Genomic DNA, 11,823 nt, shown 5'->3' on the forward strand with positions numbered 1-11,823 from the left:
ATACTCATGTCCACCCAAAATCCCATCACTGACTTTCATTCACACTCGCGTTAACTGGCACTCACTCTATTGATAGTCAGCTCCACTCCAGTTCACCAGCGCTCACTAATGCTCTGTCTCATGCCAGTGTAATGAGCATATGTAGCGATTATGAGTCAGTGTACTTGTGAGTGAGTGTGCCAACATATGATGTTTACTCCAACAGCTGTTGGGGATGTCATCAAGCGATTCCCACGGCGCAGCAATCTGCCCACTGTGACCAGTATCGAATGCGGCCCCAGAACAGCCATGCTTGAACACATGAGCACTCGCGTGAGTGAAAATGATTGTGCAAAAGAACTTGCAAGTGAACGCGGGCACTCAAGCTTGAAAGTGGGCAGGCCTCATGAAAACCTTGCAACATTCTGGAAGGCAGTCAAGAGTTCGACGGAATACCGTCTGGTCAGGTAAAATCATTGTTTAACATGAAGCATATCAGTACTTTTATTTTGACCTTGGTCAGTGGACTGGTTCATTTTAAACAGTTCTGGAAGGCTTACCCCCAAGCAAAACACTGAACAATATTTCTTCCACATTTTCAAATTAGTACTTTTGCTTGCATCTCTGTGTTTTCGATAGCACGATTTACCATGAAGCATCACTTGCAAACCTGACTTATAGCTTTGAAAGCACACAGAAACTTCATGGAGGCACATCTTAACTCAGAAACAAGAATAGGTAACTTCTTTTTATTGCATATTAACATGGGAAGATTTAGAGGCACCGACATGCACGATTTGAAAGTGCCAAGCTAGACAAGTGCTTTACTTAGACTTCATGCCCACTCTGAAGATTAAAGGACCAGCAAAATTTTAGTGCATATGTTGCAGCTCCTCGCAAAATTGAGCTGTTGGGGACCCTTTGATACGGCTTGATTAAGTGTGAACTGCCACTATTACATTCCACTTATGCTGCGTGTGTGTTCGCCGAGGTGCAGGTTATATATGACGCATTGACCATCTTGCAATGCAAACTACTAGAAACATCAAAACTAGTTATATACACAGATTCAACCCAAGTGGTGAAAGACCTTCGCAAGGTATTGAACGAATCGCCTTTCACCGAAAAAGTGTATCGTGAAGTGTCGACGTTCCCATGCACAGTGCGAATTGTTTGGATAGCCCTTTTATCTTCACCAGGACGCATCCAGGCAGACGCATCCAGTCGCTGACATCAAATGGCTATCAAAAAAGGAAGTCCTTCGATGCTCCACACGAGCATTGATAACTCCATGTGGATCAGGCTTCCCGCCGGTTTCTTCCGCCACAAGGAGGTTACATTGAGAAAGATATATGTGGGTGCTGCATTGACGCCAGCTGCAACCTGTTTATGCTCTACGGACCTTTGGCCTGCCTTCAGTGCGACCTGGGCTTTCTGCCCTCTCCCAGCTCCTCGCAGATCTGCCACATCTCTTGTGGAATTGTCCTGGACTGCACTCATCAAAGCGCCACTACCTGTCAAAAGTGGGGCTACACCCAAGCTGCCCACATGACGTCTATGTGGATCTATGGTCCACTTTATAGATCCTTGTTAGATTTCATTGGACATAACCAACTATGCATGTATATATAACTTGCACACACCAAACTTTTTATGCCACAGAGCAAACTTTCGAATGAAAAATGAAAGGGCACTTGGGTATTCCCACATGGATGAATTCGAAAGCATTGCGACGTCTCTCCGATAACGCCTCGACCTCGTTCGTGTACTTGCGTGGACGTCCAAAGGAGCTAGGCGCAGCTCCTGGCTGAGAAATTGAAGATGAAGATTCGTCCATCGGAGCGCACGACAGAACTCACCAAAATCACCGCACCGACTTGCAGCGCTGCAACGCACGGCACTATATATAGACCGGCCACATAGTTGCCGCTTCCCGGAAACTGCAGCTTATAAAACTGTAATCTAGACCGGGAAAAGCTTGCGGAGAACGATATGCGTGAAGCGAGCTTACTGGTTCTTTTTTTTTTTCTTTCCCCCGCGGGTGCGCAGAGGTGAGCACCACCTTGTGGTGCTTCAAGGAACCCAGCGGCCCACGCAGCACACGCCTCCCATTGATTGGCTGACCGTGTGACTTTTTATACCATATTTGGCCACGCCATCGGATTTTCCGCTTCATGAGCCATATGATACTTTCGCATTAAAAAAAAGTAAGCTTATCACTTTCATGTTGTGCAAAGCTGTACAAAGGGTGATGGCAACGCCCAAGTAAATTTTAGTGTTTGTATCCTTCCTTCATTGTGTGTGCATGTATGCAAGTTGAACATGAACCATTCTTTATCGTCCTTTTTTTTTTGCTTTTTGCTTTCCAGCTGGATCTTGCTGATTCATGCTCAGTACTGGTACAGTGTCTGCCTCACCTCATTGGCACTTGTTCCTATGAGAGCCGCGAAAAGGCTAGTCATCTGTCCGTGAACTGAAGTACTTGAACCCAGTACAGTGCACCTCTACTCAACCTGTGTTCAATGGTTGAACACAGAGTGGAAAATAATCGCACAATGGCACAGAGTGGAAAATAATTGTGATTCGGGAAGCAGAGTTTGCAGACAGTTAGACCACTGCGGAAGAGACAATAACCATGTGTGCTCTTCAACAGAGTTCTTGCGAGTCATTCTGCATCATTCTGAGCGAATCGTCAGAACCCCATCTGTCCTGATCCTGCCGCCACCAGAAAAGAAAGTGCACCGGATTTCAAATGTGGGTCTCCCACTCTTTCTCGCCTTCTTTTCTGATTGACGCGCATTCATTGACCTCAACTTCACTGTGTGGCCGTTGTACACCCATTGCATGCCCACTGTGTTGCTCCTGTGTGCCTGCCTGTTACTGTATTCCTTGTGTTTCCTTGCAAAGTGCTGGTATAGCAGTGCGTTGCCCAGGCTGCAACATTGTTGTATACATCAGCTGTAGATGAACTTCCCACTGTAAATTCATGCACTGCCCCTTTATCAGCCAGTACCATAGCACATCATTGATGTCATTGAGGCGTTCTTGGTCCAGAAGTGCCCACTGTGGCGCTTTTTGAAAGCAAGCTCAAGAAATTTGACCAAGCACACAGAGTGTTAGTTGTGCGCCTGGCATTGCTAGTTTTGTGTCAATGAACTCCACCTCGTTGTGAAGCATGGACATGCCCCCTTGTATTGTGTGCTTTATTTGGAAGACATCGCTCGTGATGGTCATCAACATAATTGGAGGCTGGCAGGATGTGTCACGTACAGATCTCCTACTTTCGTGGCCACATGCCTGCATGCCAACGGGCTCTCTTGGTGTGGAATTATTCTAGCGCGCGTTACAGCAGTTCCGACAGACTCGCACATTTGTGCTCTGCATCTCCCAAGTGTGCTGTGATCGCATTTAGTGGATGTGTTGATGATATCTTTACTTTTATTACAATTGTATGGAACTGCGTGCACCTTACGCGCGGAATATTTTATGGTTGGCTCAACTTTTTCCGAAGACCAGTTGATTTCTTCATCAAATTGAGATTTCGTGTACTGTACTTAAAGTCATAACTGTTGTGAAGTGTTGAATGGCAGCTGCTGCTGCTGTAGTGCATAGCAAAGAAATTAATTTCCTTCAGGGCAGTGCAAGCAACTGCAAAGTGTTCCTGCCATCACCCCACCTTCCCAGCTATCACTTCACACCACTAAGAAGTCACTAATGCTACCTTTTTCTGCCTCTCTGTTGCTGCTTTTGCGAGAGTGTAACAGCCTCCCTCTGCTATTGGTGAACCATAGCTAACAACTTTTGTGCAGTATCGATTCACTTGTCAGTACCTGTGCTCCGTGAGTTAGATGCCTTGTCAGTTTAATTGTGGTTTGTTATGCACAAGATCAGTCCTTGTGTTCCGGCAAAAAGGGATGTGTAGGTTCAGCGTAACAAAGAGCGGTACCACTGTAACAGCTTCCTTGTAGAACCAACAACCAGAACGATAGATGACACAGGGGACAGCCTTTTTCCACAAGTTGTTGCACTAATTTGGCTCAGTTTTGCAAAAAAGTAAGCCTTAAAAGCAGCAATCACTTGTCTGTTGACATGCTCGGGCGTTAAAGGGACAGTAAAGGCAAACGTTAGGTCGTGTTAAAGTGTCACACTAGTGTTGTGAAATGTCCAATAAGCAATGTTTCCTAGAACACAGATTTTGTAAGAAAATGATGTAAATGTGTGGTCTAGGTTAGCACCGCCACTGCAGTAGTACAGAATCATCTCCCAGCGGTGTCTTATGCCCCAGTCAGACGAGTAAATTTGGTGACACTTTGAGCGAGTGCACGTCGTCGTTAGTGTCACTTGCAGGCTGTCAGACGGAAAGGTCTAGTGACACTTGCTGTGGAGTGCACTTGCCAGCGAGTGCGATCGACAAACTCGCTTCGCTGCACTGAAGTGTGTGGCCTCAATAGCAGTGCTTCAAGAATGTTTAAATAAATGCTCACAGCAGAGTCAGCACTAATAATAAGACCACTTTTCTGTGATTTCAGATGTTATGAGCATCTTTGCGACATCAGTGCAGCCAAAACAATCTTGAAATGTTAATTTACCGTGGATGTCGTCATTTTTACCCTGTGGATTTTGGATATGTTCCACACCTGTATTGGCTCAAAACAAATGGACGTGTTAATGGGACTACACTATTTCTATTTTTGATTGCGAAGGTTCTCGTAAAAAAGCATTCTTTTTTCGTAATAAAACAGTAACCCTTTCTAAAGTTCAAATTGCCGAGAATCATATCAACCACTATGGCTTCAAGGATCGTCATCGTCATCAATCCATGCATCATCAATCTAGTACCATGCCGCTGAAGTGACACTCAACGAGGCGAAGTGCACTCGCTCAAAGTGTCACTAGATTTGCTTGTCTGACTGGCGCATTATACCCCAAATATTCTTGGTACACACTTTTAGGCAACCTTTTTGATAATAAGAAGGTACTTACATTGTATCAGGGGACGTATTCTGCTACGATTGCCTCAGCGATACTATTTCCTTCGCGTGGCGTAGGGCTCAACCAGCCAATCACCGCGCGTGCCTACGGCGATACTGTCGCCAAAAGTGACTGTCGCAGAATGCATCCCCAGAATGGGAAATTAAGTGGAGTTGGTTTCTGTTGGAAAATCGTGCAGAAGAACTCAATAATGCCACCTCACTCAATTGGCACTTCTTGTGAAAGTGTGGCGCCATCTCTGTGTGGCATTTGGACTCACTAGTGTGGTAGTGTCTGCCAGAGCATGACCTCCATGACGGCCGTCGACACGTAGGGCACTCAATCAACACCAACTTACAGATTGCCTTTTTATAACTTACATTCACCCGTTTTGTCAGGAGACCTGCTGTCTCTTGTTGCAATTTTCTTAGCAACCGTGGTACCGAACACCAGCAGGTTTTCTGGGCGACAATCTGTCGCTGTTGTTGGACTCAGTATATTTGTCATCAGTATCGCTTTAAGTAAAAGCAAAACATGCTTTCATTCTAACTGCTTTGAAACTTGAGTGAGGCACTTGTAGAAGTGAGGTTTGCGGTGGTGTAGCCAGGAATTTTTCTTTTGGAGGGGGGAGGAGGCATGCACCTAACCGGGGAAGGGGGGGAGCATGTGCCCAGTATGCCCTCGCCACTGGCTGTGGTACAGTTGTACTGACGACATGGCAAGTATTGTGACGCCTTACTTGCACTGTTCCTACAAAAATGGCTGACATTAGAGGAGTCAAAGTGAACAAGAGCAGCCAGCTTGAAATCAAGCATCCTTTGACATTTTTACCACGAGGCAGGTGTGCCAACTAGTGCACTCAGAATGCATCAGCCAAGTGTCAGGTGATCGCTTGGGCAGTTGCCACTTTATACAAGTTTGCTTCACTCACGGCAGCTTCGTGCGTAACCGTTGTCATCGTCAAGGGATCCTTTGCGAGAGAAAGGAATTAGTGCATCACGCGGATGTTACGAATGTGGTTGCTGGTATTTACCATGTATGCTGTCTCAGCTTCACGTATGTTCAAAGTGGCCTAACCTACTCTTTCTCTTTTTCGTTTCTTCTTTTTTTTTATGGGGCTGAGTATTTCTAAGTTACTTCACATCATTCCGCTGCACAACCGCTTGAACAAAGTCACTCTTACGCAGACTTTTTTGGGACGTTCACTTCTGCATTTATTTTCTTGTGATTTATGAAAAAAAAATAAGTAGTAGCATTCTTGGTTTTGCCCTCAGGCCTCTCACACTTTTCTACACTGCCTCGATTGACCACATAGCATGCATATGCCGTATTTTCTCGTGTGCTACCTGCGCTACAAATTTAAGAAGTTAAACGATGAAGCAGGTGATATATAAGAATTTTTGCCTTGCTCTTTGGCTTAACAGCGACACATAGTGCATTGCCATTCACCGTGCTGCTGCAGAGAGCAGTTCAGAGACGGTTGATGCCCGAACGTACAAAACATTGTTTCAGGATACTTGCTCTCCTGATTATAATGAGGCATTGTTTCATAGGTTTACTTTCGCAAAGTACTCGTTCCATGTTTTGTTTTTTCTTTGTGGGTTGGTGGTGGCCCGGTTAGCGCGGGAAAATACAGTAATCATCATGCTCCATGTACTGATTCTGTTCGAAAGTCAACTCACTTATGGAGTTTCAAGACAGCAGTTTACATAAGGTGCTTACCCCTTCCAAGTGTTGAATTAACGTATTTGCACGAATATAATGTAAATACTTTGTTTTCTACGTAATATGACCATGAAAGAATACCTCGCATTCTATTTGGAACTGTGCTCTGAATAAAACACAATAGTATTTTACCCTGATTTCACGCTTCAAAATTCAGCGAGCTCCACCACGAATTAAACGAGCCGTGTGGGAAAGCCAGCTTCTTAGTGTCCTATGAAGAATGCAGATGCACTCGTGCAATTAGAGGACGAGAGTCAGCAATGTAGCAAGCGTGCAACAAGTGGGAAGCGAGGCAACAGCATGCTAGGTCCAGGTAATGTCTATTTCTCGAGAGGGCTTATCTAAGGGCTTTAAGGCCAACACGTCGATCTTCTACTGCAGCAGATTTCCACATGGTCTTGCATGTGCAAACACAGCTGCCGCGATTCGCATGTTTGGTCTCTCGATGCATCACCGTTAGTACGTTCCAGCACGGCACGATATACAATCTCTTGCCGCAGTGCACATCCATGCGGACATAGGCGCATAATCGGGCATTCCCACGCGGTTGTACATTACTGTACTGCATTGTGCATCACATTTTGCTAAAACTGCTGCATGATGCATCATTAGTTCGCGTAATAATCATGATCTAACCTTCTTCGTTTTTTAAATTCTATAAGTCGTCACAGTGAGTGTAAGGACACTTCACATTCTGTTCGTTGTCGTGTGACATTTGTGCAAATGCAATATTAGCAAATGTGTCTGCTCTCCTTTACTGTTTGCTGTTACAAGCAGCATCACTGAATGATTTTATTCTAGCAAGTGCGATCAAGTGGCAATCGTACGTTGCAATATTGACTCCTACTGGCATTCCTGGCTGATCTTGTTTGCCGGCGTCAAGCCAGCCAATTGCTTGGAAGCACTGTAGCTCTCAATAGAAAGTTTCCAATGCATTCGTGATTAAGCAAGGACTAACGAAGCTGGTAATTGTCGTATTCAAGTGGTTAGTGAAGGTTCCTTTTGTCTAGTTTTGTTATAAAATGCCGTAATTGTATTCACCGACCAGGTCAAAGTTGCAAAAAGTGAAGGATGACATTTTGGGGCCCTCGTCCTCCATGAGGCAAACAAGAGTCAATTTATCTAATATGTAGAAGATTGCACAATCGTATTGAGTAGACTGCCATTATATAGCTGTCCATCAAGTTCAAACTTTGTGGCATTGTTTTTAGTAGGAAATTTCTAGAAATTCAATTATTGCCACTTCCATTATGGTAGCGGCATTCTCCGAGTTTAATGGATCGACATTTGCACCAAGTTAGTTGGATCCTTGGTTTTCCTTGCTGACATTGGGAACCTGTGGAGTTGTATCAAGCTGTAATCGCAGTGTTGAATCACTTCGTGCAAGGCTTGTTGTGAAGCAGGCAGGTAGTGGTGCAGCTCTCACATGTCTCACAATGTTGTTGTCACTAGGATTGAACATTGTAGTCTTTATCTTGGGAAGAAAGCGATGGTGTAGTGTTATGGGCTACATTAAAAGGTAAGCCTGTGAGCCTGCTGGGGCCAATATGAGGGAAAACAATTGTTCGTCATCTGTTCATGGTTCCTTTATATACTTTTATTAATTGTCATCAGCTTATTGAAGCATGAACCCTGGTTTGCTGTACAATAGTGTTTTCATCTCTTATGGTATGAAAGGGCAACTCTCCAAAAACTGTGTAGCCAACGCATGTGGTGTGTATGGGCAGGTTTCTGCATAATGGGAAGACTGGTAAAATAAGTACATGAGATTGACGACGTCAAGTTCATTTCTAATCTGCTGATTCAAACTGTACATACATTCATTCCAAATGAATATGTGTGCAGTTCCATACACATTCTTTGGCAGCAGTGTATATTTTATGGGGGCCTATGCTAATGATGAAGGCTGTGTTTACCGAAAGACATAAACTGCTTGCTTCTCATAATGTTCATGCACAGTGTACAGTCATCTTGATGTGTTGTGATCTGAAACTGATGAACAGTCCACACGAAGCATCAGCTGTTTTCATGTAATGTATGTTAGCTTGTACATATTGTATTTCTTTTATTTTTTGAATGGCTGATGAGTCCATCCTTCTCAAAGAGACCCCGAATCAGTTTCATTGGCTGAAACGATTCGCACTGTTGTAACTTTAGAACACAAATCCACACTGTTTGTTAGGGAAGCCAGTGGCAGCCAAAAAAATTCAAATCCTGCATCCCCATTTGCGACATATCGGAGCAACACAAAAGTATATTTTGGCGGCCAGCACAACTGGAGCCACTGTCTCAGCAATACGCTCATGTAGAGTCAACATGTGCAGGTAGTGGACATGTATAGATGTCCACACTTCTAACTTGGAGCACTTGATTGGTGCACTGTGAAGCCAAGCAAGTAATATTTTGTGTTTGTGCTCAGTTCGTTAGACAATGCTTGTTGGCAGCAGCAGCCCCACAAACACGGGTGCCACATAATATTTATCTCATTATCCCAAACCTTCCGATTGCTGTGGCATCACTTTTTGCTTGCTCTGCAGCAGTGCAGTCGAGGGCTTAACAATCCTTAACAATACGCTTGAGCATGTAGTGAAGTATTGAATCGGCAGGAAAGATCATAAGTGCAGAGCATATCGGCATAACAGCAAGAAAAGCTCTGTGCTGGACAAAGTACCTTAACCTCCGGAGACATCTGCCACTGCCTTCCAGCATAATCAACCTTTCACTGTAATGGCAGCCATGTACTGATCAAGAAACTAGATGGTCATTCAGTAAGCAAGAAATTGCGATTACCTGGCGAGAGGTACGATAACATTTTATATTTTCCGTACTAATAAACTATTCAATTTAGGCCCATGACTTGTGCTGAAGTTTGCAACTGCTACGAGCATGGGCCAGTAAAAATGAGATTTTGCAGCAGTTTTCATTTCCACAACTCCACACAAGCGCATTTTGGGTGAATGTAGTGAGTGTGACCACGAAGTGTATTACAAGACATGCTTTGATGTCTTCAGCAACTGCATCGGGGTTCCTTCGAGAGGGTGCACTGATAGCTACTCTAGTCATGACCACGTAGTTTGTCATGGCTAAATTGGAGCTGTGTAGTTTGGACTGCATGTACATGTATTGTTTGAATGCGCAGTGCTAGTAGTAGTGTGCAGGGTGTCTTAATGGGTTGCATTTATTCACTCATGCCGTGTGTTAATCAGTGCTCTGAATGTGTATTATTGTCCAACAGAAGGTACTGATTGATGTGTAATATGTTGACATGTCAACTCGTAGGTTCCCTCTTGTGATGGGCTTTCATTTCTTCCAAACGCCAGAGCTCATGTTATTGTAGAGAACAGCCCAGTCTACAGCAATACCTTGTCCCGTTTGGCAGGTTGACAAGCATGACAAATCCTTCTCTGTCAGTGGGGGAAAAAAAAGTCTTATTGTCCGCAAAAGCGTGTGCCCGTTTATATTCCCTGTAGCTCTAATTCTAGTTCATTGTGGTAGCACTCCTTTATCGGAAAGAATGTTAAAGGTTGTAAGAATTGTGGCTGCATTGACACCAAAGCTTATTTTTTGTACCTTATTTTTATGGTAGCTTAGCCAACCAATGCAGCGTTTGTGTGAGACATTTCTACTCAACCTTGGTGAGGCAGGTTCATTGAAACATAATTACACTCACTGGCACCTTAAGCCCATGAGCATGAATTTTCACATTTTCTCATTTTGTGCGCAACATTTAATCTTCACCACGCCTTTTTTTTCTCTCTCTCTTCGATTTGTTGCATTTGATTCATCGATCGCCCTTTCATCCGCATTGTTCTTGTACAGCTACTGATGAATTTTGTGTACTGCATGTTGTCATGTTGTCTATGTTGTCAACAATGGCTTCGTGGTCTTAAATATATTGCAGTGAAAAAAGGTGTGTTGCATCTTTTTATTACATAGAAACACAGAAGAGACGCCAACTAAAAGGGAGAGATTATTAAAAACCTGCTGTTTCGGCCCCCACACAGGACCCTTGTTCACAATGAACAAGGCCCAATCAAGGATGAGTGTTGATTGTGTCAACAGTCATTTGAGGAGAGCCCTTATCGTGTCTTTGAAGCACAGCTGTCTGACAATGATGTATTTGGTTATGTCTGCATGAATTAGGCAGCACTGGAAGGCTAGTCGCCTTAATATGAATTCTTGGGATGATACGCAGCATGTGGAGATGGTAAGAAAATATGCAATGAGAGAGAGGAGCATTAATTCAATTTTTTTTTAGTTGAGAAACGACCTGCTGTAAAACCAAGAGAAGCAGAAGAAATATAATAAGCCTCACGAAACACAAGCTCTTTCAGCTTTGGGAAAACAACCCTACCACTTTCCTCCACCCTTTCTCTAGAGCTTCGCAGTACTGTACTCAATATTACTTTCTATTTTACCATTGACTTTTTCACTCTAGAAACATCACGGTCACCTGTCCATTCGTATGTAATGAAGTTCATTCGTGGCCAATGAAATAGATGCTTCATGGACTTTCATTGCTGGGGTTCTTATTGGTGTAATTGGTCACAAAACAACATGACAAACAATATAGGACTGTTATTATTATTTCGTTTACTATTAGAATAACAAGAATAGCCCAGCAACACGTAGTGATACTTTACTGGAATTTGTTCATTTAAAACCGCGACACGCTACAACCCGGGGTGCTGCTTTTGCAGGCAGTTATGCCAGCTTGGACAGTGCATTGAAGGCAAATGGTGGTGCTTGTGTTTGGGTGTGCAAGGTTCTGAGAATACAGTCAGAACTGTGCAGTGGAAAGGAGGGGAGAGGTGCACACCGAGCGTTGTTCATTCGCTAAATTGTACTAATGACCCTTTTCGTATAGCAGTTTGGCCAGGAGAAACGAGATGGCGCTTTCAGCGGGGCACTGTACGTGGCCTCAGCAGCAGCAGACGTCTGCGCAACCATTACCATTTCTAACTTGCTTCTATGCAATCAGCTGTCTGAAATGCAATTCAGCTTTCGCTCACGCACTTTACTCTAATCATGCTGGTTTGAATCGTGTGGATTGAAGATGTGTGCATTAGTTAGCAGCAAAAATAGTGACTGGCATATTAAGGAATGGAATGAATCTGTGTGGCCAAGTTCGTGGACCGCTGCTGCAAC

General features: G+C 44.0%; 1 protein-coding gene across 7 annotated transcripts in view; it reads left to right on the forward strand.

Moving 5' to 3' along the window:
- The window catches only part of LOC119441473 (uncharacterized), a 99,771-nt gene extending 89,185 nt beyond the window's left edge, over nt 1–10,586 (forward strand). For all 7 annotated transcript variants that reach the window (XM_037706092.2, XM_049661317.1, XM_049661316.1 and 4 more), the window contains one exon: nt 2,349–10,586. The gene's annotated coding sequence lies outside the window, so the exon portion shown is untranslated. The remainder of the gene's footprint in view (nt 1–2,348) is intronic.
- The last annotated feature ends 1,237 nt before the right edge of the window (nt 10,587–11,823 follow it).

Source organism: Dermacentor silvarum, chromosome 2, assembly GCF_013339745.2.
Source record: "Dermacentor silvarum isolate Dsil-2018 chromosome 2, BIME_Dsil_1.4, whole genome shotgun sequence".
In the NCBI taxonomy this organism is placed as follows: Eukaryota; Metazoa; Arthropoda; class Arachnida; order Ixodida; family Ixodidae; genus Dermacentor; species Dermacentor silvarum.